This window comes from Serinus canaria, chromosome 1, assembly GCF_022539315.1.
Source record: "Serinus canaria isolate serCan28SL12 chromosome 1, serCan2020, whole genome shotgun sequence".
NCBI lineage: Eukaryota > Metazoa > Chordata > Aves > Passeriformes > Fringillidae > Serinus > Serinus canaria.
The window spans coordinates 2,330,274-2,350,156 of NC_066313.1; the positions used below are offsets into that span (position 1 = coordinate 2,330,274).

General features: G+C 39.9%; 1 long non-coding RNA gene across 2 annotated transcripts; it reads left to right on the forward strand.

Annotated features, from left to right (window-relative positions):
• Positions 1–314: 314 nt before the first annotated feature.
• Positions 315–19,628, forward strand: LOC127060177 (uncharacterized). Of its 2 annotated transcripts, none has more exons than XR_007778886.1 (7): positions 315–421; positions 3,151–3,279; positions 3,484–3,596; positions 4,246–4,364; positions 11,745–11,942; positions 17,356–17,516; positions 18,731–19,628. It is a non-coding gene; the product is annotated as an uncharacterized LOC127060177 (long non-coding RNA). The 2 variants fall into 2 exon arrangements; XR_007778885.1 differs by having other exon boundaries at positions 4,251–4,364.
• Positions 19,629–19,883: the final 255 nt, after the last annotated feature.

The following is a 19,883-nucleotide window of genomic DNA, read 5'->3' on the forward strand; positions in this document are numbered from 1 at the left end:
GGTATTGACTTCCTCCCTTCCAGCAGGATGTTGCTGTGTGTTCCATCTGACATTGCTGCAGAGGCAGAGAGTGCAGGGCCAGTGAGGGATGGAGAAGTATCTGGTAGACAATGATTCCTTTGGGATTGTACTGTCTAGAAGATGGAAGAGGGCCAGGGAAGATCAAAGGCACAATGTCTGCTAAAAAACAGTGATTACAGCTGTGTGCATGGTTGGTGTGGGAGGTATTCTGTTTTCTCTTCTGTTTTCTCTTTTGATTTAATTATTAATCTGGTAGGAAATATAGTTTCAGTTCCATTTCAAAGCAGATTTTTATTTTGTGAATTAAAAAATGTTGCAGATTCTTTTTTTTTCCCTCAGAAATAAATGTGGGGATGTATGTAGTTGCAGCTTCACAGGCTGCCATCGTGGCATTGTAAAGGTAAACTCAGTTTCTTGTGCAGTTACATTATAAAATTGTGTGTAAAACTGAAATGGTTCACTGAAAAGGAAACCATAAAATTGTATAAAGATTCATGATCCCTTACTGGTCTTATTTTAACAAGAAACTATAAAAGGAAACATTTATTTTCCATGCTAAAAGTAAAGGTCACTCAGTAGCTTTCAGTTTTCTTTCCTTCTTTCCCCCTTCTTGGCACTCATGCCGGTTCCTGAAAATATTTCATTCTTTTTTTCTTTCATTTCTCCCCTTTCAAGCTCACCATCTTTCACTCTAACAGCTTCTTTCTTCTCTATCCTTATTTCCCAGCAAACCAATATCCTTAGGGGTTCTCCTGCCTTTTATTACAAAGAGTTCATCTCATCTGGCCCCGTGAACTGCAGGGCAGATAAGGAACTATTTTCAGCACTCTAATGTTCTAGAGGTAGTCTGCAAACCACTTCAGAAGGACTCAGTCTTTAGTCATTCCTGAACTTTCTTTTCCTCAGAGCCTCTGTAGCATCTCAGAACAATGGTAGGGAACCAGTGGTCATTTGTAAAAAGTGCCAAGGAAACCTTAAAAATTTTGTGCCAGACTCCAAACACAGGAGGTGCTGACATTTTACTCCTGTGGGGAGACACAGGGTCAAGCAATTCTTATTTTCAAGAAGTCAGATACTCTGATTATTGAATATGTAGAGACTTGATGGACTAGAACTGTGCTCTCCCTTATCTCTGGGGCCTCTCCTGGGTCTGAACACTCCAGGAGTGTTCCCATTCAAAGAGTGCCTTCTGCTCCCTGGCCAAATTCTACTCAGTCAGGTCCTGGATTTACCAAATAATTTTGCCTTTTAATGTACCAAATTTCTGATGGATGTAGGTCATGGCACCTCCAGGGCCCTTCCATGGACTTTATTGCAGATGTTTGCCCTGTGTATTTTCAAGATGTTCTGTGCCATCCTGTACCATAGAAGTTCTCATGGGCTTTTCACCACCTTTTACCACTAAGATTTTTACTTTTCCATGGGCAGAAGAAGTCAGGGAACTACTGACTAATAAGGCATTACAAAAATCTTGAAACTCTACCAGTAGCACAAGATTATTGTTTCCTTTCTCTCTTAAGGTATACTTGCTTTTAGCTGCCTTTCTATTCGTCTTTCTATTTATTGTTCCTAAAAAACCTCTGTAAATAAAACAGTCTTTCTTATATTTCCTAGTCTGGTGAAATTTCCCCCCCTGTTTATTTTTTGGGCAAGAAATCTTTATTTGAAAGCAACACCATATTGACTTTTCTAATTTTCCTTCCCTGCTCTAGTAACTCTAGTTGAGTTTTAGTGGCAGCTACTCCAGAAACCAGACTTGTGACAGCTTCATGGATTTTACTCAGTAATTTATGTTGTGCTTTGTAAAGCTGCAGACCACTGGAGCTACTGCAGGTGCATGTTCTTTTGTTCTTTTCTTCTTTTCCCATTTGGAATTGAAAAGCTCTTCCTTATTTTTAGATCATTTTGGTTAATTTTATTCAAGCTCCCTCTAGTTAATATTCTTATCATCTCTTTCTAAATACCCAAGAATAAAAAATCTTCTATTTATTCCACTGTTTGCTTTTCTTTAATCACTTACTTCTATAAGAGAAATGTTTGGCTGGTAATATAGCAAAAAAGAAAGTATTTTTTTTTCCCCACTGAAAGGACTATAACAAATTTCAGGGTTATTTTAAAATTAGATATTTCAACCATCTCTAGAAAACCTTGAAATAGTGTAATTTTCCCCCTTTAATTAGCTTAAATGTTATGTTTAAAAATGTGACATGAGATAGAAATGAAATTCCAGCAGAATTCTATCTAGGGCAAAGTAGCAGCTGATAAATCTGAATTTCCAGGCAGATTTTCTCCAGAGTGCTTGCAAAGCAGTTGCTGGATTTTCTTCAGTGGGAGCTGTGTGTCACCAGTGTGAGACTGGGACATTTGAAAATGTCTTTTATCTGTGGGAGGTGATGTGCAGGGTTTGGCAGGGCATGGAGAACTCCCCTGGCACTGCCCAGCCCTTTCCTCCTCTCCCAGACACACTCCCAGAGGATGCTTTGCAAGGAGGAACCTTGGCACTGGCAGGGTGCTGGGGGTGCCCTTTTGGGTCCAAAAAAAGGGGAATGTCATGGCTGGTAAACGTTGGGGATGTCAATATTTCTGAACAGAAAACTGCATTTGCTCCCAGAGCTCATGAGGTGTTCAGGGTAACTGTGTGCACACTGAAGGGACACTCCATTGAATTATTAATCTTGATTAATAGAATTATTATGAAAGAAAAGTTCTCTCAGTGCAATCATCCCATTATTTGTTTGATGGGAGAGCCTGTTCTGTGCACAGAACTGGAAATAATGTAGAGGTAAGATCTGAATCTAAGGCTGGGTTTGCAGGAAAGGTTGAGCACCTGCATGGCAATGGATGAGATTTCTCCACATGGGGAGGGTGGGATGCTCCAAGAGGAGGACCAGGCACACAGACTCTCCTCATGCTGCTCTTTCTGCCCCTCCTGCACTGGATGGGGCATTGATGGGATCTGTTTTATGTAAGCCACTCCTCAAAGGCTCCAGTCTTAGGTTCAAGACTAGTTAAACATTTGCAAAAAGTTATGAAAGACTGGACTTACTATAATATAGCTTAGAGCAGAGTAATAAATCCAGTGCTTTTTATAGATCATAGATAATTTATAACATTTATTTATTTTCACAGACCATTTTTAACTCTTCCAAGTAGTGGAAATGTAAGATGTGAGCAATAGCAACACAAGGAATATGCTCCTCAAAACTCACATGGAGTAAATCCAGGAGAGCTGCAGCTCCAAACACTTGAGGAAATTGGGTAGGTGTGCTGAAGCAGAAAGCACTGACAATTTTGGCAACTCCTAAAATGCCACTGAGTGCAGCAGAAGAGAGCAGAGCAGCTTTCTTTCCAGCCAGCATGTCTTCAGTCTCTTTCTTTCTCAGAGCTGCCTTTGTCTACTGGCTATGCAAATCCCCACCCTACATGCCTCCTGAGTTCTCTGCCCTTTTGTGTTTTTCCCAGATACCTCATTATTCCAGGGAGCTTGTGGAAGTGTTTGTGTCTGTTTGTGTGCACAGTGAACAATGCCATGGACTATTCACTGGAGTGATAAATTGTGCTTACTCCCATGTCAGGTACCTCTCATTGACTTCAGTTCCTTTCCTATTGGATGTGTCTTAGATTAACCAGGCATTAGGCATTAATCAAGGAGGTATCTACAAATAAATTTTTCATCATAATGAGCTGTGCAGCTGAATTAATAGTATTTGCACTCTCATTATTTGTCATGATGTATGGGTGTGGTAGCAGTGCAGTGCACCCAGCTTGGCTGTTGGTGTTGCTGTGATCTCAACATATAAGTCAGCAACAAATAAAATGCTCATGTAATTATAGGTCAGGACATTTTTTTTTCCTGCCTGCAGAGTGTATTTCCAGTGTTTTAGACACTGCATTAGAGTTTTCTCATAGTAGATAAATATTTTTTAGTTAATTTCTTGTATAGCATTGATAATAGAGTGGTAGTTCAAGGCACCAATAGAACAAAAGCAGGGTTTGGAAACTTGCTATGATATGGATCTTACAAAACATCTCTTAGCAATAGGTGCAGGTGTTGTATTACACACATGCAGATTTAAAATTTCACTGAATTTTGACTCTGCAAATTTTAAGTCTAACTAGGAATTTAAAAAAACCCTTTTTGCTGCAATTTAGTTTTAAAACTTAGAGTGGCTTTTGAGAGTAACTGGGTTCAAGGCATTTTCATTTGTATTTTTTCTGCCTAAGAACAGGTAAGAGAACTGATGTTCTTCCTAAGATGGCAACTAATGTCTTTTGCAAGGGAATGTAATTTCCTTAATGACTATCTGAATTCTGGAAAAGAAGGATTTCTGTAAAGAACTGGGGTGAGTACAGCCCATAAAATAATTTTCTTGTGGATAGAAGTTTTTTATATATATTTAAAATTAATTGTAATAATTTATACCATTGAAAACGAAATTACTGCAAAAATTACCCAGGATATTTAGATCTTTTTGCTCTCAGTGTGCTGTCATAGATGTACTAGAGTTTTTTAATTATTTTTCATACTGTTTTCATTGAAGCCTCATAGGTAGTAAAAGGTAACCTCTGAAAAGGGATTTGCATTGAATCCTAGAATGGTTTGGATTGGAAGGGTCCTTGAAAGGTAATCTAGCTCCAAACCCTCTGCAGTGAGCAGGGACACCTTCCACTGGATTGGGCTGCTCAAAAAAATCCTGGGCTGGAATATGTCTGCCAAAGTTTATTCTGCCAGCATGGAGAGTGGAGGCATTTGGAAAAGTGAATCCTGATTTCAGAGATGCAGCCTGTTCCAGTTACCCCCTAAATAATGAATAATAAATGACAGCATATGACAAAACTGTCCTCTTTGTGAAAATAAGGGAAAAACAATAACACAGCCATCAAAGCAAAGCCCAAGCAACCATGGAGAGCTCTCCCATGTGCAGGAAAGGGGAGGAAAAGGTGCAGTTGCAGAACAAATTAACTGCAACCACTTTTCCCAGTCTTTGTGTTGCATTATTGGATGCAAGGCAAAACCTGTGGCTCTGTGTTCCTGTGGAGTTGTGTGGCCTCATGACCCATTTCAGAGTTTGAACATTTGCAGCAGTCTGACAGCACTGACCATCTTCAACCTCCTCAGAAATTGCATTTATCCCAGCACAGACATCACAGACAGTCTTTGTGGACATAAAGAAGAGCAATGTGATTGAGGAGAGCTCATCCTGGGACACATTCATGGCAGGATTTCAGTCCCATCGTGGCAGTGAAAGATCTTGGAGCTGTTGCAGATGAAGCAGGAATTCCTAGTGTGAGGCATGGCAATTTGAGGTGTTCTTTGAAAAATATCCCAGCTCTGGATGCATTCAGCAGAAACTGACCTGTGGCACAGGAGGAGATCAGTTGGCATTTCTAATTAGTTCCTGCAAATCCTGAAGCAGCTGGGCTTCCCAGAGCAATGTATGGGCTTTGCAGGATATCACCAAGTTGAAGTTGTCTCTCTGGATATGTAAAGATTAAATGCACAGAAAAGTGCTGTGTGATCAAGTTAGCTCAGCAAACACAGCTAGATACTTTGGGATGTAAATTAATCTCAACTTTCAGAGAGAATAATACGGCCCCTTAAAATTCACTGAATTAATTATCTGACAAATCTTTAGCTAAACACACAGAATGTACTATGCAGATCAGAGATCCCCCTTTCTCCTTGATTGCAGCGCAAAGTGGGAATGCAATGTCTGTTCTGGTTCTTCTGCAGTCATTCTCTGAGACTCTGAGCTGGTAAATTATTTTTTGTGGCACTTGTCAATTGAGGGCACTGGTGGTGTTGGAGCCTCACTGCTGATGGTGTGTTTTTATTCTGTGTGTGCTCGGGCTCTTTTCCTGGTGCACTGTAGCTCCCGTGCCCTCATGCAGCAGAACTGCCCAAATTTGCCCTGCCAGATCTGCTTGATGTGGAATGTGGAGCTCTGGAGCAGCAGGTATGTTCCTGGAATTCTGCTTACAGCAGTAAAAGCTCCAGTTCAGCAGAAGGAATAATAGTCACAATTGTCAGTGAAGTGTTTTGACACTTGTTCCTAAAGCTCCTTCAGAACGTACACAGAGTGGATCATTTATTTTAATGAAATTCTGCCTAACGCAGGCTATTACTCACTCTCCCTCCTCTGATTTCTGTGAAGTGCCAGCTCAGAGGATGCTCTTAATGATGAGCCTGAAGAGGCTGCCTGGGATTTGCAGCTATGAGCTTCTCCCAGCACGTTTGTGTTTTGAGAGAGAGATATTCCTGGAGTGGCAGAAATTCAGAGTGTAGAAGTTCACCAGCAGAGTGAAGCTCTCCCAAGGACATCCTTGTATTTTAGTTTTTTTTTTTTTTTTCAGGGAAAAACTGAAAAAGAGAGGTTTGTCCAATATGTACATCAAGTATGGGTGGGAGAATGACTTCTCCACATTCTTTCTGCATCCTTTGAATCCTCTTGGCTTTGGGAGAGAGCAGTGCCTCGGTTCCTGTGCTGTAGTTCAGCTCTGAGCTGCAGTGTGTGGGCAAGCCTAAGTGTGATAAATTCCTTTATGGCTCAGTCACCACAGCAGCCTGCAGACTTTTATCCACACAAGAACTCCTGCCCTAACAAAAGCAGCGTGCTGTGGTCATTCATACCAAGCAATCCCTCTGTCCATGGATAATAAATATTTGTCCATGCTGGAAAAATCCTGAGTGCAAAAAGCGTGTCCTCACTCTTTTGCCAGGGCATCTGGTCCCTGAAAAAAAATGTCACCTTGCTGAACAGCATTTAAATCAAAGTGAAGTTTAGATTCCAGCTCTGATTCAGATATTTATAAACCTGTCATCTGCATTTCTGTGGAAGGAATGGGTTGACTAATAGCCAAATTGCTCCAGGAAATGCAGAGGAAGACCATTTGGAGGTCAGATAATATTTAATCAGGAAACTTTTCAGCACATCTTTGATGTTCCTATTAATTTTATCTTTTCCCTGATTCATAAATAATATCCATCTGGAGAAACTTAGATGCATTTAGTTATGTTTTATGAAGCAGGAAGTAATCCACTGGTCACACATTTTTAGGAAACCACACTTTGCTTTATCTCCTCTTTCCGTGGAGAGTAGAATACACACGTGGCAAAATCCCCTCCCAGCAATGTCTCTGCTACAACCACAGATTTTTCTTGTATTTCTCTCTTGTTGGATCACCTGAGAATAAACCCAAGCACCAACAAAATTTCCTGTTTACCCTGGATGTCTTGAAATACCACGGCTCTCAGGAATTACCTTGTTGTTTTATTTAAAGGGTATGTACTGCAATTGATTCCAGCGCATCATGACATTTACAAAAGTGCTTTTTGACAGAAGGCTGCTAGTCTAGGTGAGGAAAGAAAGCATCCAGAATTTAAGGTGATTCCTGCTGTTCTGCAGGACATCTGTGTGTGCCAAAGGAGGGAGATGTGGAAGGCACAGGGGAGGGTCAGAGCAGACAGCCCACGGTGGGTGCACGGTCAAGCTCGTGTCCTGCCTTTGGGACAGATGGACACAGGGGTCCCAGAGGTGACACAGTGCCACCCATCCGAGGGGGGTGCCCTAGGTCAAAGCTGTTTCTCACCTCTGATCCCCACCATGAGGTCATGCCTGCCACATGCACAGTGGGAGGGCTCTGGGCACCCTCCAGAGTGTGGATTTGTGTGGGCAATGGCATGGGGTGACTCTGAGGTATTCTGCCACGTGCTGTGGGATGTCATTGTCACAGGGAACCAGCATTTTCCTTCTCTCACCAGAGTTCCTGTGGGAAGTGATGCTGTGATGTCTCATCACAGCTGAATTTATAAATTATTCCAGCCTCTGTAGTTGTTCATCGAGTACTTTGCTAAGATATCCAAACCAAAAAAAGGTAGGAAGTAAATGAAGAGAAGCTGTGATAATTCTCAAAATAAACTGAATAGGGGTTTTATACTTTGGTCTGACATCTTATGCAAGGCATTCTCCTCTTTCTGGTTGGTAGCAGAGGGAAGATTGTAAAAGCTTTTTAGCTTTTACATAAATGCCACTCAGCAATCCATGGCCTGAGGCTGAACTGAGCTACTTCTGAAACAAGAATGATCCACTGGATCAAATAATCTGAAGTTTTCTTTTTTTGTCTTTCCAGTTTAACTATTGTAACTGAAAGATAAATTCCAGATATGTTTCTAAAGTCTTTTGCCATCCCCAGGCATACTTTTTACATTGTACAATTACTAATTCTGTTGCAATTTCAAACCGGTAGGCCTTTAAAAACTCCTATATTGTAAAAATTCTGTGCAAGCAATATTGGGATACTTACACGTGTGATTTTTAAAAATAACTTTCACAGTGTGTAGCTCAGGACCTGTACAATCCTCCCCTGCTGAAGACTTGTAAAAGTACCTGCCCTTTTTCAGATTGCTTTGTTAAAGCAGCAACATTTATCTACATTGAATTTGTGATCCTCTTCTTCCTTCTGCCCTCCTCTACCTAAAATCTACAACATCTCTGACCAGTTTTTGGTCTGATATTACAAGAGGTGTGTCCAGGATATTGTGTTTATTTCTGGGAGAAATAGCTGAACAAAGGGAGAGATCCTATTAATGTCCCAGCAAACAGCATGAGCTCAACCTTTACAAAGTCCACAAAGGAGTTCACAGTGAGAACTGTAGGTACTGTAAAGAACACAGAAAAACATAATCATTTAGACAAATTGCAATTATGTTGGAATGGTACAAATTTAAATATAAGTGGTTTGTGGGGTTAGAGCCACTGTATGCTGTGAGTGCACACAGTGCTTTAAATTTGCTGATGAATAGCAAACAGTGCTCTTTGGGAAAACTGCTCTGTAAAATTGAAATTTAAATGATGGGGGTTTTTTCACTGAAGCCCATTTTTCAATTTTTTATTTTGTTTTTGTTTTTTTTTAGTGGGAGGTGGTTTGCCTGTATTCCCTTCCAGCTTTTCCAGATGATAATTCCCTGCTTCCACCTGGCTCTAGGAGTCATTAGTGGGTGACAGCTCTCTGAGGCATCCATAGAGCTCCTCTGCCCTGCCTGTTTGAACTGCCATGTTTCAGATGTGTTATCAAGACATTGCTATTGTGCAGATACAGATTAGTTCTTGAGACTGATTTTTCTGCTCCACCAGTTCTTTTGTAGCTGCCAGAACTAATTGCTTACATTACATTACCAGTCTGGGCCTCCATCACTCCCTGGATGATGCCATCCATTGGAATACAGCTGCATACTTAAATGCACTTTTTAACTATATTTTACCATTTCTGCTCATGTTTACAACTGACAGAATTGTCCCAGATTTTTTTTCTCTGACCCCCACTACGTGCCAGAAATTATATAACAGCTGAACTGATTCACTTGCCTTTTCTACCTCCAGAATTCCCAGAGTTTTCTGATTTAATGGGAGTTAAAAAAAAGCTATTTATAAATCCTGTGTACAAATAATCTTTCCCTTCTGAGACTGGGTAAAGTTGCTCAGAAGCAACATTCTAGGGACTGCTGATACTTAGCAAACTTAAAGCTTCAGGAGGGCAGAATGAAAATCTGGAAATGCATCAAAGCCCATAAGCCCATCCTTCTTACATTGTAAAAGGGGGGTTGTTGCTTTTTTTTTTTTTTTCCCAGCTGTATTGCATCTCCATTCCAAGACATAAAAACCTCTATATCCGCTGTGCTGTGCTGTGCCACCAGCACTGGCTGTCAATATAGATTCCTGGATGATGCCTGCACATTCAAATACTCATGGTAATTTTAGTTAAAAGTTTTCTTAAAACTCAAGAGACATATTTTGTACAATACTTCCATTCCTTCCTAATATGAATTTAGAATGAAAATTGTATTTTTGCTGAGCAGAAGTAAATAAATGTGTGTATGTTTATGCATTTGGCAAAACCCAAAAATTTTAATACATCTTTTTAGATTTACAGGGTGAAGACATTAATTTTTATCTGTTCTTTCTGTCACTGTTCTTAAATGTTGAAGATTAGCTATTATTAATACTGTTAATAATAATTATGATGCACTTTGACTCCACGTGAATAAAAGAAAGGTTTATAAATGGCATAAGAGTAAGATTGTGCTTTTGGGTGACTGGAGTTTTAAACCCTTCATACTCAAACCAACAAAAAGAGGTGTAACTGATGGGAAGATTCTCTCAAGATTTGTAGCAACTCTTTGAATATTGTTCATTTTTTGAGGGATAACGTTTTCCAACCCAAACAGAGCAATTTTTTTTCCATGAAAATTGATATGGAATAGATTTTAAATGTTAAATGTGACATTTGTTAGTAAGCCCAGTTTTCATCACTGCAGGTTATGTGGACATTTTATTTTGAAGAGAGAACATCACTCTTCCACATGCTAGCCAACAATTGTTAAACAACCTTAAAAGGCACTCAGGGTGATTTGTTCTAGCACTGGCTTCCTTCAGACACATGATGCAGATCAATTAGTGACTGGGCACACACAGCTGAAGGCATTTCACTGCTTTATTTCCTCTGCCTCTGAATCAGCAGACTTTGGAGCATGTACCTGTCATGTGGAACTGAATTTGTACTTGAGCAAGGGTTGAGTCCAAAGTGACAATTTTGGGTAACTCGCTTTTGTTCTTGATATTTTCAGTTCCAAAGGCTTTCAACTCTCTTCATCACTCCTTCAGCTTCTTCTCACCTGCCCCTTTCCTTATTTTGGCTTGTTAGTTGTTATTAAATGAAACCTGATGCTTTTCCTCAATAGCATTACACTTCTCCAAGCTGCAAAACCTTTAGAGAGTTGTGAGGTGAGGCACATCCTAAACTTCTCAGGACATTTTGCAGCCTGGTTCTACATCTCAGCTGGCAGGAGGAGCATTCCCAGACCTGCACAACTTCCAGAGTGGGATGTTGGAAACAGGGTCCAACATAAGAAGGGAGATTGGAAGTTTTATCTCTGCTACAGAGAATATGGGGCCAATGCAGAGGAGGAGAGGGGCTGAGCAGCAGAAAAGCTGCTGAAGTCATGAAGCAAAATAAGCATCACAAGCAAGTAGTACTGTGATTTCCTGCAGACTGTATCTCCTCTCAGATCACTGCAGCCCTTTCCTTCTGGGAGGGGGCAGCAGAATTTATTCCAGTGGTTTCAGAATTTGATTTCTCAAAGGGAGAAAGGAGTGGGGAGGAACACAAACCACTGTGGCTGTATGGGATGCTGATTTAATTTACATTTGTGGTGATTGGATTGCAGTAATTTCCCTGGAGAGCAGCTTCTGAGATAATAATTTCCAAAGACAAGCTTAGCCATGGTGAGCTGAGGACTTCCTGAAACGGGATGGCCTACTGAGAAAAGTCTTTTTAAACTTGTGTGGTTTCAGCCAAATTTAATAGGAATTCAAAGGATAGGAAAGCACAGAGAGACTGTCTTGCAGGCACAGCAAGTTCATTTGTGGAAAAAATTCTGTGCTGGTAAAATTGTTTGCTATAAAATTATCTTTCAGGCAATTACATTCAATATCCTTAAAAAAGACCTGTGGGGAGTTTGGGAGAGATTAATAAAGAGCCTGGTATATTTTCAGTTCTCCATGCCAAGTGTTCAAAAATCTTCACACCCATAAGATCCTTAGAGCACAAGAGTGGGCAGGGTTTAGCCATAATCACATGGCGTGACAGGAGAAGAATCTCAAGTTCTGACTGGTTTTGGTTCCTGTCCCACTTTTGTGCCAATGTTGTCACCTGTCTCCCTACAGAGAAAGAGTTTCAGCCCTTTTTAACCTGGAGGCCTTCAGCCCAGTCCACCATGGATCACCTCAAGAGATATTAGTTATTTTTTGTGAGGAAAAAGAGGGAAAGAGTGAAAACAATGAGTTCCGATTAGATGCTAGGATAAACAAAGAGTGAAGCCAAAACAAAACAAGAAAACCTTTTATCATCTGTCTTTGAGCATGGTAAGTTGGAGCATTTATGGGCCAGGTTTGGGGTATATTTGGGCTGCTTTTTCTGGTTGCTCAACACAAGAGAGCTGCAGACTCTGAAGGCCGAGCATAGTGGGGATTCTGGCTCTGTTGCAAAATCACCTTTGGTGTCTCTATTAATTAGGCAGCAGGGCTGTCATGCTGCCTTAGCCATGATCCATTTGTTAAACTCACTTTGATGCTAAAAATAGTTCCCTCTTGTTAGCTCTGGCTTCCATAGGACAGCTCTTGCTTGATTTGTGATGCTGTGTGAACAGGCAGAAAGGAGCTACTGGACAGGCTGGTAGAAAACCAAGCCAGAAGTGCTTGTAGCAAGGAAGGTGGGGGAAATTTGTGTCACACGAGAGAAAACCCTCAGGGAGACCTTGCTTCACCCCTTCCAAGCTGTTTGCTTCTCCTACATCCACTGCAGAATGATTGCTATCAGCACACATCAACACTTGTCATACCCTTAACCATCAAAAAATACCTCTAATTCACTCTGTAAAAACAGCATTTTTGGTGCTGTACACAAACAGTTTCATTTCAATTATGTCCATTTTAAAAGTGCCCCCTTGAAATTAAAAACATCAGAAGAAACATCAGGAAAACATCTTCTCTTTTCATTCTTCCAGAACTTTTTAAAACAAAGAATTAATGACAAAAAATGAACCTATAAAATATTTCTGTGGTGTTGAATCCATTCCTTTCAAGCTTATACCCCAAAGCAAAACAAATGAAAGTCTTAATATATAAAATTTCCCAGAACACTGTGGGTGAGACTTTCACAGGGTGCAGAAAAGTGAGCATCCAGGAAAGATTGTCAGATCAGCCATCATCCAGAGCTGGCCTTGCTTCTGACCTTTGGTGTAAGCCCTTAAAACCCAAGCTGATTTTGCCATAATGGAAATAAGGAAGAATTGGTGGGAAAATTCTGGAATGGTTGGAAGGGGTTTGTTCAACCAGGGAAGATAGTTTCAAGGCTTTAAAGTTTTCAAAAATGCTTTTGAATGCTTTGGTAACTCAGACCAAAAAAGGACAAATATTGTCCTTCATCCAGCCTGGGCTAGGACAGAATTTCTCAGTGTGGCAAACCCTCAGCTTTCCCTACATACAACCAAACTGGGACCAACCAAGTGGTACCAAACTAGGACCAGGCCAGCACTGTATTTTTGCTCTTGCAGTGTAGAGTTTGAGTCAGGCTGATTTTTAGGACAGCTGATTTCAAGCACAGACTGCACTGGTATGTGGTAAGAGGAGGACTGGTCTTTACAGCATTTTCAGATTGTGTTGCTCAGGAGACCACAGCTATTTGCAGCCCCCAAAAACCTGTAAGAAAAAATAATAATTTGGCAGCCAGTGAAGTCAGGTGCTTTGTTAAGGGCTGACAATTTACCCAGTTTTGCTGTCACAAAGGCAAAGCCAAGATGAACTGGTAGCTCTCCCGAAGAACCTCCTGATAGTGCCAAGCAGAGGTGACAGTGGGATCTCCACAAGACCAAGAGCAGTGACCACGGGGCAGAGCTTGAACAGATTTCTCCTCCAGAGCAGCTCTCTGGATGACCAGGCCATGTAAAAGGCCATGATGTGATTTAAGTGCTGCAGCAGATGGAACTGAAGCCCAGAGAACAGATTCATCCCTTTGGTTGTGCTTGCAGGATCCACGAGCACATCACTTTGGAGAGATCACTGTAATGACATTTCCAGAGTTACTGTTCTGATGGCTGGGGAAAATACTGACACTGGGTGAGAGAAAAGACAGGCAAAAAAAAGGGAAGTGTTAGAATTGAAAAGTGACATAATCACTGTTCTACTTTAGTGTAAATTTCACAGAATTTTTTCCAAGCCTAATTCTAACCTTTGGGAAGAGTCCTCTCAATTTCACCCGGCTGCTCCAAGGAATTTTTACCATGAAAAACACAGTTTTGCTTTAACTGACTTCTGTTTTGTCAACACATTTGTTATGAGGTGTCTGCTGGCCTCAGCATACATAGCATGGAAATGATATATTTAATTGAAAGGATTTATTTCATCAAAAGCTTCATTTGTCTTATTTCTGGAGGTGCACCTAGACAGCCTGGTCTGTCTAGGTTGTTGGAGAGCGATGCTTAACAATTTAAAAAACCTGGCTATAAAGGAAAAAAAAACCCACATCCAATCAATCTCTCTTTGCCATCCTGCTGTCTTTTATGCTCTTGCTGTCACTTAAAAATCTTGAGATGGAGGTGTGACCCTTACTAATACATTCCCATACGTGTCTAACACTTCTTCTTAACAGCCCCAGACTTCCTCCTGCACAGCCGTCCCTGGAAGTGTGGATTTATTCTTTTATGAAATCTTAGAAAAAGGTGCAAACTGAAGTGTAAATAACATTCATCTCACCAAATCGATTGCAATGAGCCTGCTGCTTTTAAGGTGGATTAGAGCTTAGGGGAAAGTTAAAATTTTCTCACTAATGTTATGTAAGGGAGTGCTGAAGTACATGGGCCCCGTGTTAGCAGAGACCGATTTGTCTCAGCTTTTTCTGGTGTGTGGTGAGTGTCATTTGAAATACTTGGCTGTGTGCAAGAATATTTCATATTATAGATGCAAAGTGGGCTACTTTTATGACCCTGTTGCTTTTTGTTACTAATCAATTGTCATACACACAAAAGGAAAGCCATTTGGTGAGAGATGGGCTAGAAACACAAACACTAAAATGAGAAACCCACTCTGACAGCTCAGAGATAATTTCCTGACATGGCAGAGAATGAAGCAATGGTATCTCTTCGCCACAGTGGCCTATCAGACTCTGAATTTATTTTCAGATGGTTTCAGAGCATCTCTCTAGCTGTCAACACATCAAGCCTGTTCCAGAGCCCATTGATGTCAATATGAGCCTTCCCATTCACTCCTCTCAGCTTTGATCATACCCTTGAAAAGTTCAAACCTCCTGAGTGCATTTGGGAGTTTTGTTATGTGTGGGGCTGGATCACTTCTAGTTCCATGTTTATTAGTGCCGTGCCATGGAGATCTATCTAGAAATATACATCTTATTACAAGGAGGTTAAATATAAAAATATTTGGTATCCATTGAAACTTAGAGCTGTTGAAGTTTTTTGCCAGAATTTATGACACAGTCCTAAATCCCTCCCTGTAATTTGTCACTCCAGGACGATGTGCCGCTGACTAAAAATGAACTCGGTGTAAAAATCTGTTGATTGGCAATTTCCAATAGGAAATCTGAAACCCCTGTGACACTGTCTGAGTGATCTGCTGTGGAGAGATGCATCCCACGCTGCAGGCATGTTCAGCTGAATGGGAAATAGGCCAGTATTTATAGAAACTGAGCCTTCCTTCACGGCACCCAGTCTGCCTTTTCTTCCGCATCAAGACGCTTTGCCATTTCCTTCTGGAAAATGGAATTTCCAAGCTGTTGAATAGACCAGGCAATTACAAATAAATCTTGGGGAAATTCAGAAGTCCAAAGCAATTTCAGATAAAAGTTAGAACACAGTAATCGGACTTCAGACAGTTCTAAAAATTGGGGAGAAAAAAATGATCTGTATAGCAGATCAGGATAGCTTTACAAGCAAGATGCATTCTTGAATTTTATTACTGAGCTGTGGGACACATTTTTCCTGGACTTTCTGCCCTCCTGACCTTTATTTTACAGATATAGACACCTGAACAGCGTGCAAACATTGTTTCAGCCTAGCAACACTCTTTGCTGACTACTCCAACCTGGAGTCGTAACCTCACCCTGTAAATGAGGCTGATAATTGAAATCATTGTCAGCAACTTAGTTTCAAGTCAGTTAATTATTCCACTCAGAGCCCTTTTCATTAAAAAATCCACATCCCCTCATTCAGTGCCTAATGAGGATAATTTGGAGATAGGTCCTCATGTATACACATACATAAATTATTGGCATTTTCTTGCTCTAATAAATTAAAATCTCAAATTAAAAAACTATTTAAGGAGTTTTTTGAGAAAAATACAACATATTTAGTGGGTTTGGCCTTTCTGACAGGTGAGCACTTAGGGCAGAAACATCTTTGACTGTGGGCAGCATAAATATATTATTCAAAGTTGTAACAGTGGCAAAACCAGGTCATACTAAGATTAGAAAACATAGTAAAAAAAAATCTCTGTGTGGACTTAAATCAAGGTTTAATTAGAATTGGTCAGCTGCAGGTGACAGGAAAGGAAAGTGACCAAAAGTGTGTTGTCTGATCTGATCATTTGGAGGTGCAGAATGGAGCTGCAAAATTCCAAGGACAAATCAGGTGGTTCAGGATATATAAGTGCAATTGTGGAATATATAGGAAAATATAGAAAGAAATCAGAATACAGATAGTTCTGGTCATGGTTTCTGAAGAAGGAAAAATGAAAGGAAAACAGATCTAGAACAAAACTTCCTGGGATGATGAAATGAATGGATTATCTCACTTATGAAAAGAGAACTTCATTATGAAAATAGCCAGAGGAAAGCTGAGTGTACAGAGGTTGGTAAATGCATTCAGGGCTGAGAGATAATTATCACCAAGGAGGAAGAAAAAGTTAAAAAATAACTATTTATCATGGAGTAATGAATAAATTTAGACTCAAAATTAGAAGGTGTCTAATAATCAGAAAAAGAAAGTTTCTGTTTAGAAAGCCATTTTGAAGGTTTTGTTTAGAAGAGCCATTTTGAACTGGAGTTCTTGAGACTTGGGAGAAGAAATTCTGTTGAAAGGATTTGAAGTTGTTGGGCATGCTGTTTGTTTGGTAATATCCCATTTTCCAAGGTTTCCATCAGTTTCCTCCCTCATTGCTTCTCATTGCTTCCTCCCTCATCCCTCCCCCCCATCCTCAGAACATTTCTCTCCCAATTCCCCTCTGATGCCCTGGAAAAGGTTACAGAGAGATGATATATAAGGATGGAGCTTCCCAGTACTCCCAAACCCCTAATATTTCTGTTATTTTTTAACCCACTTCACACATTGTACCTATCAAATTTGTGGCTGGAGAAGAGTTCTTCTTTCAGACTGGTAGCATTTAGATTTTGCTCCTTTTTGGCTCCTTTCTGTGCTAGGACACAGTAGCCTGCTTAGATGGGGCTTTTATTGAATTTTTTCCTGCTATGTCAGGAAAGTGGCTTATTGGTTTCTTGGCAATAATTCTAGTTTTGGAGATTTTATTGTAGTTTTTAAGTTTGTTAAGGAAGTTAGGAAAGTTTTATGGCTTCTGTCAAGTGAAATAGATGTTATAAAGTGTTCTCCAGCTAAACATCTATGGCTTAGTAGCCAAGGACAGAAAAAAGACTAGATTTTTTCCTGCTGAAATAAATTGAATTGGAGGATTTTAGAAAAATAATTTAAAAACCCTTTTCTTTTCATCCAGACCACCTAATAACCCCCTCTTTCATTATTCCTTTGATCTGTAGAGCTCTGAGCTGGACTGCTTTCAGAGTTTTTTGTATTATTCTGTCTGATGCAAAGATTTTCTACATGGCTCCATTCCAATCTCCAGTGCATGTCTGACAAACTGATTTGAAGATCTACATTTGGTGATAAAAGTCACAAAGCAAAAAGCAAATAGTGAGAGGTAAGAATTTTTCAGTTTGTTTCTTTATGACAAAACTTTGTTTCCTATTCTCTGTGGCACTTGTGATACTTGTTAAGGACAGTGAAATTTCTTGTTGCCAAGGATTCTTTTTTACTAATAGGTTCAAGAAAACTGAAAACAGAAGGAAGGGAATAAGGTCAAAGTGTAAAGAGACTTGTGGTTAACAATTATCTCAGTATTTCCTGGGGAGAGGATGTGAGATTTTCCATCAGTTATTAAGATGGGAAGGCAGGTGCAAGACTCAGATTTGGGTGGAAGTAGTGGGGGTCTCAGGGCAGGAGATTCACACATTTGTGCTGCCTAGAAAGCTGCCTATAAAACTTGTGAACAGAGTTGCTGGAATGATAACAATTTTCTTTTGGGAAATATTAAAATTTTTAACCTGTCACTTCTACAGTGGGATTTTTCTCTGCTTTGCTGAAGGACAAGGAGGCAGAATGCCTTGAATTGAAAAGATTACTTGTCATTCCAGCAAGCAGGACACAGATTTGGGCTACCAGGAATAAAAAAACAGCCTCTGCCTTTGATGTTATTCTTGTTAGAATTTTATGGGAAAGGAGTTTGAGAGTTTGGCACTGATGTCAAGGAAAAGAAATGAATTTTCAATCCAAAGCCAATGAAAGTGGTAGGCCCTGCAGTAGATCCTACAGAGTACATCCTCTTTTAGGAGAGCAATCTGTATGCTTGGTGTGTGCTAGCTCAGAGTGGGGTGCAGTAAAATACAGAAAGCTCTTCTCAAACACCTGGGTTACATTAAGGCAGCTCAGCCAGGAGCTAACAGAACCAAGGAGTTACCAAGGTGAGATCTCCATCCTGGTTCACCAGGAGCTGCTGCTCTTGGAAGCTGTGGTCAGCAAGAGTCCAACAGCTGAGCTGACCAACAGGGCTGGGAACTTCACAAAACTTCTGATCTGGCTGCATTCAGCTGCCAGCTCCTCCTCACCCAAGGGCTTGGTCTGCATTTGTGCTTATATTTACAGATACTTTATATAGATACTTCATCTACAAGCAAGTGTACTTATGTATACTTACTTCATATATATAGAAAGTAAATATATATATATATATATATTATGCTTTACTTTATTTATATTTACTTTGGTCTGGACTTGTGCTTATATTTGTTAGGTGTATTGATATTTTCTGACAGGATACCACACCTAGGAAATAAAACAGATCTTTTCTTCTTCCAGATCAGTAGTGAAGTGTGGAAAGCTGCATTTTTTTGAGGAAGAAACCACATTTTTCTCTGTTCTGTGAGACAGCAGCCAATTGTGCTCAGCAGAGTGTTGAAGCCCAGGAGAAGAGGCAAGCACAGCTCCTTTCTTCATCACCACAAAAAATATTTCTTTTTCAAATCCATATCCTGGTCTAAATCCAGATTGTTACCTAAATCCAGAAGGTTACCAGCTAGAAGTATTTGTCCATATTTTCTGCAGGTTTCCTTCAGGAAAGAGATTTTGGATGTGGAGGCAGTGTTTGGCTGGGACTGCTGCATCCAGGCCAGGCTTTCAGATCCAGCCAGAGCAGCTGTATTTAGAAGATGAAAGGAAGAAACCTTCTGCCAATGCAGATCTGGCACTTACCATTTGTCATTTTTTACAAGCAAGAGAGAATTTCACAAGCCTAATAGTGGGACTCCATTAAAATAACTGAAACTTCTTGCTGAGTGAATGTACCAAATTTTTGAATGCAGGGATTTGTCTTGACCTACTGAATTTATTTATTTTATTGACCATTTTTTCTCTTCTCTTTTATTTTGAAATTTCTGTTTTGGGAATATTTAGCTTCTGCTTTTAAAAACAATATAATTTTAATGACATTTATTTCAGCAGTTGTATTTATTTCTGTTTGAAGATATTTGTTTTTATTAAAAAATGAACTTTTGGTATATGCTGCATACTTTAAGGGAAAAAAGGTATACATATAAAGTTCCTTGGAAAATTATTGATTGTTCAGAAAAATAATTGATCTTTTAGCATTTTGGAGAAGTTTCATGGTGTTGGTTTCCAGGTTTATATTTTTTAAGAGCTTTAAAGGAATTGTCTTTCTAAACCTCAGCTAATTCCTGTTCACTTTAGAGGTTGCTAGCAGGGAAAATAAAATAATATAATGTTACTTCAGAGGTTAAGAATCTTATTTCTTAAAAGATCAGCTTGTTAAAAGCATTGTGTCATTAATATCACAGAAAGGCGTCTCCTTAAGATATTTGGCAGACAGTAAGAGTAAAATCAGCTTTGATTTAAGGTTTTTTTAGATTAAAAAGGCACACTATAAAGAGTAATGATCAAATCAACAACTGGATGTCCTGGACAACTTGTACATTGGCTGATCCATGACAGAAGA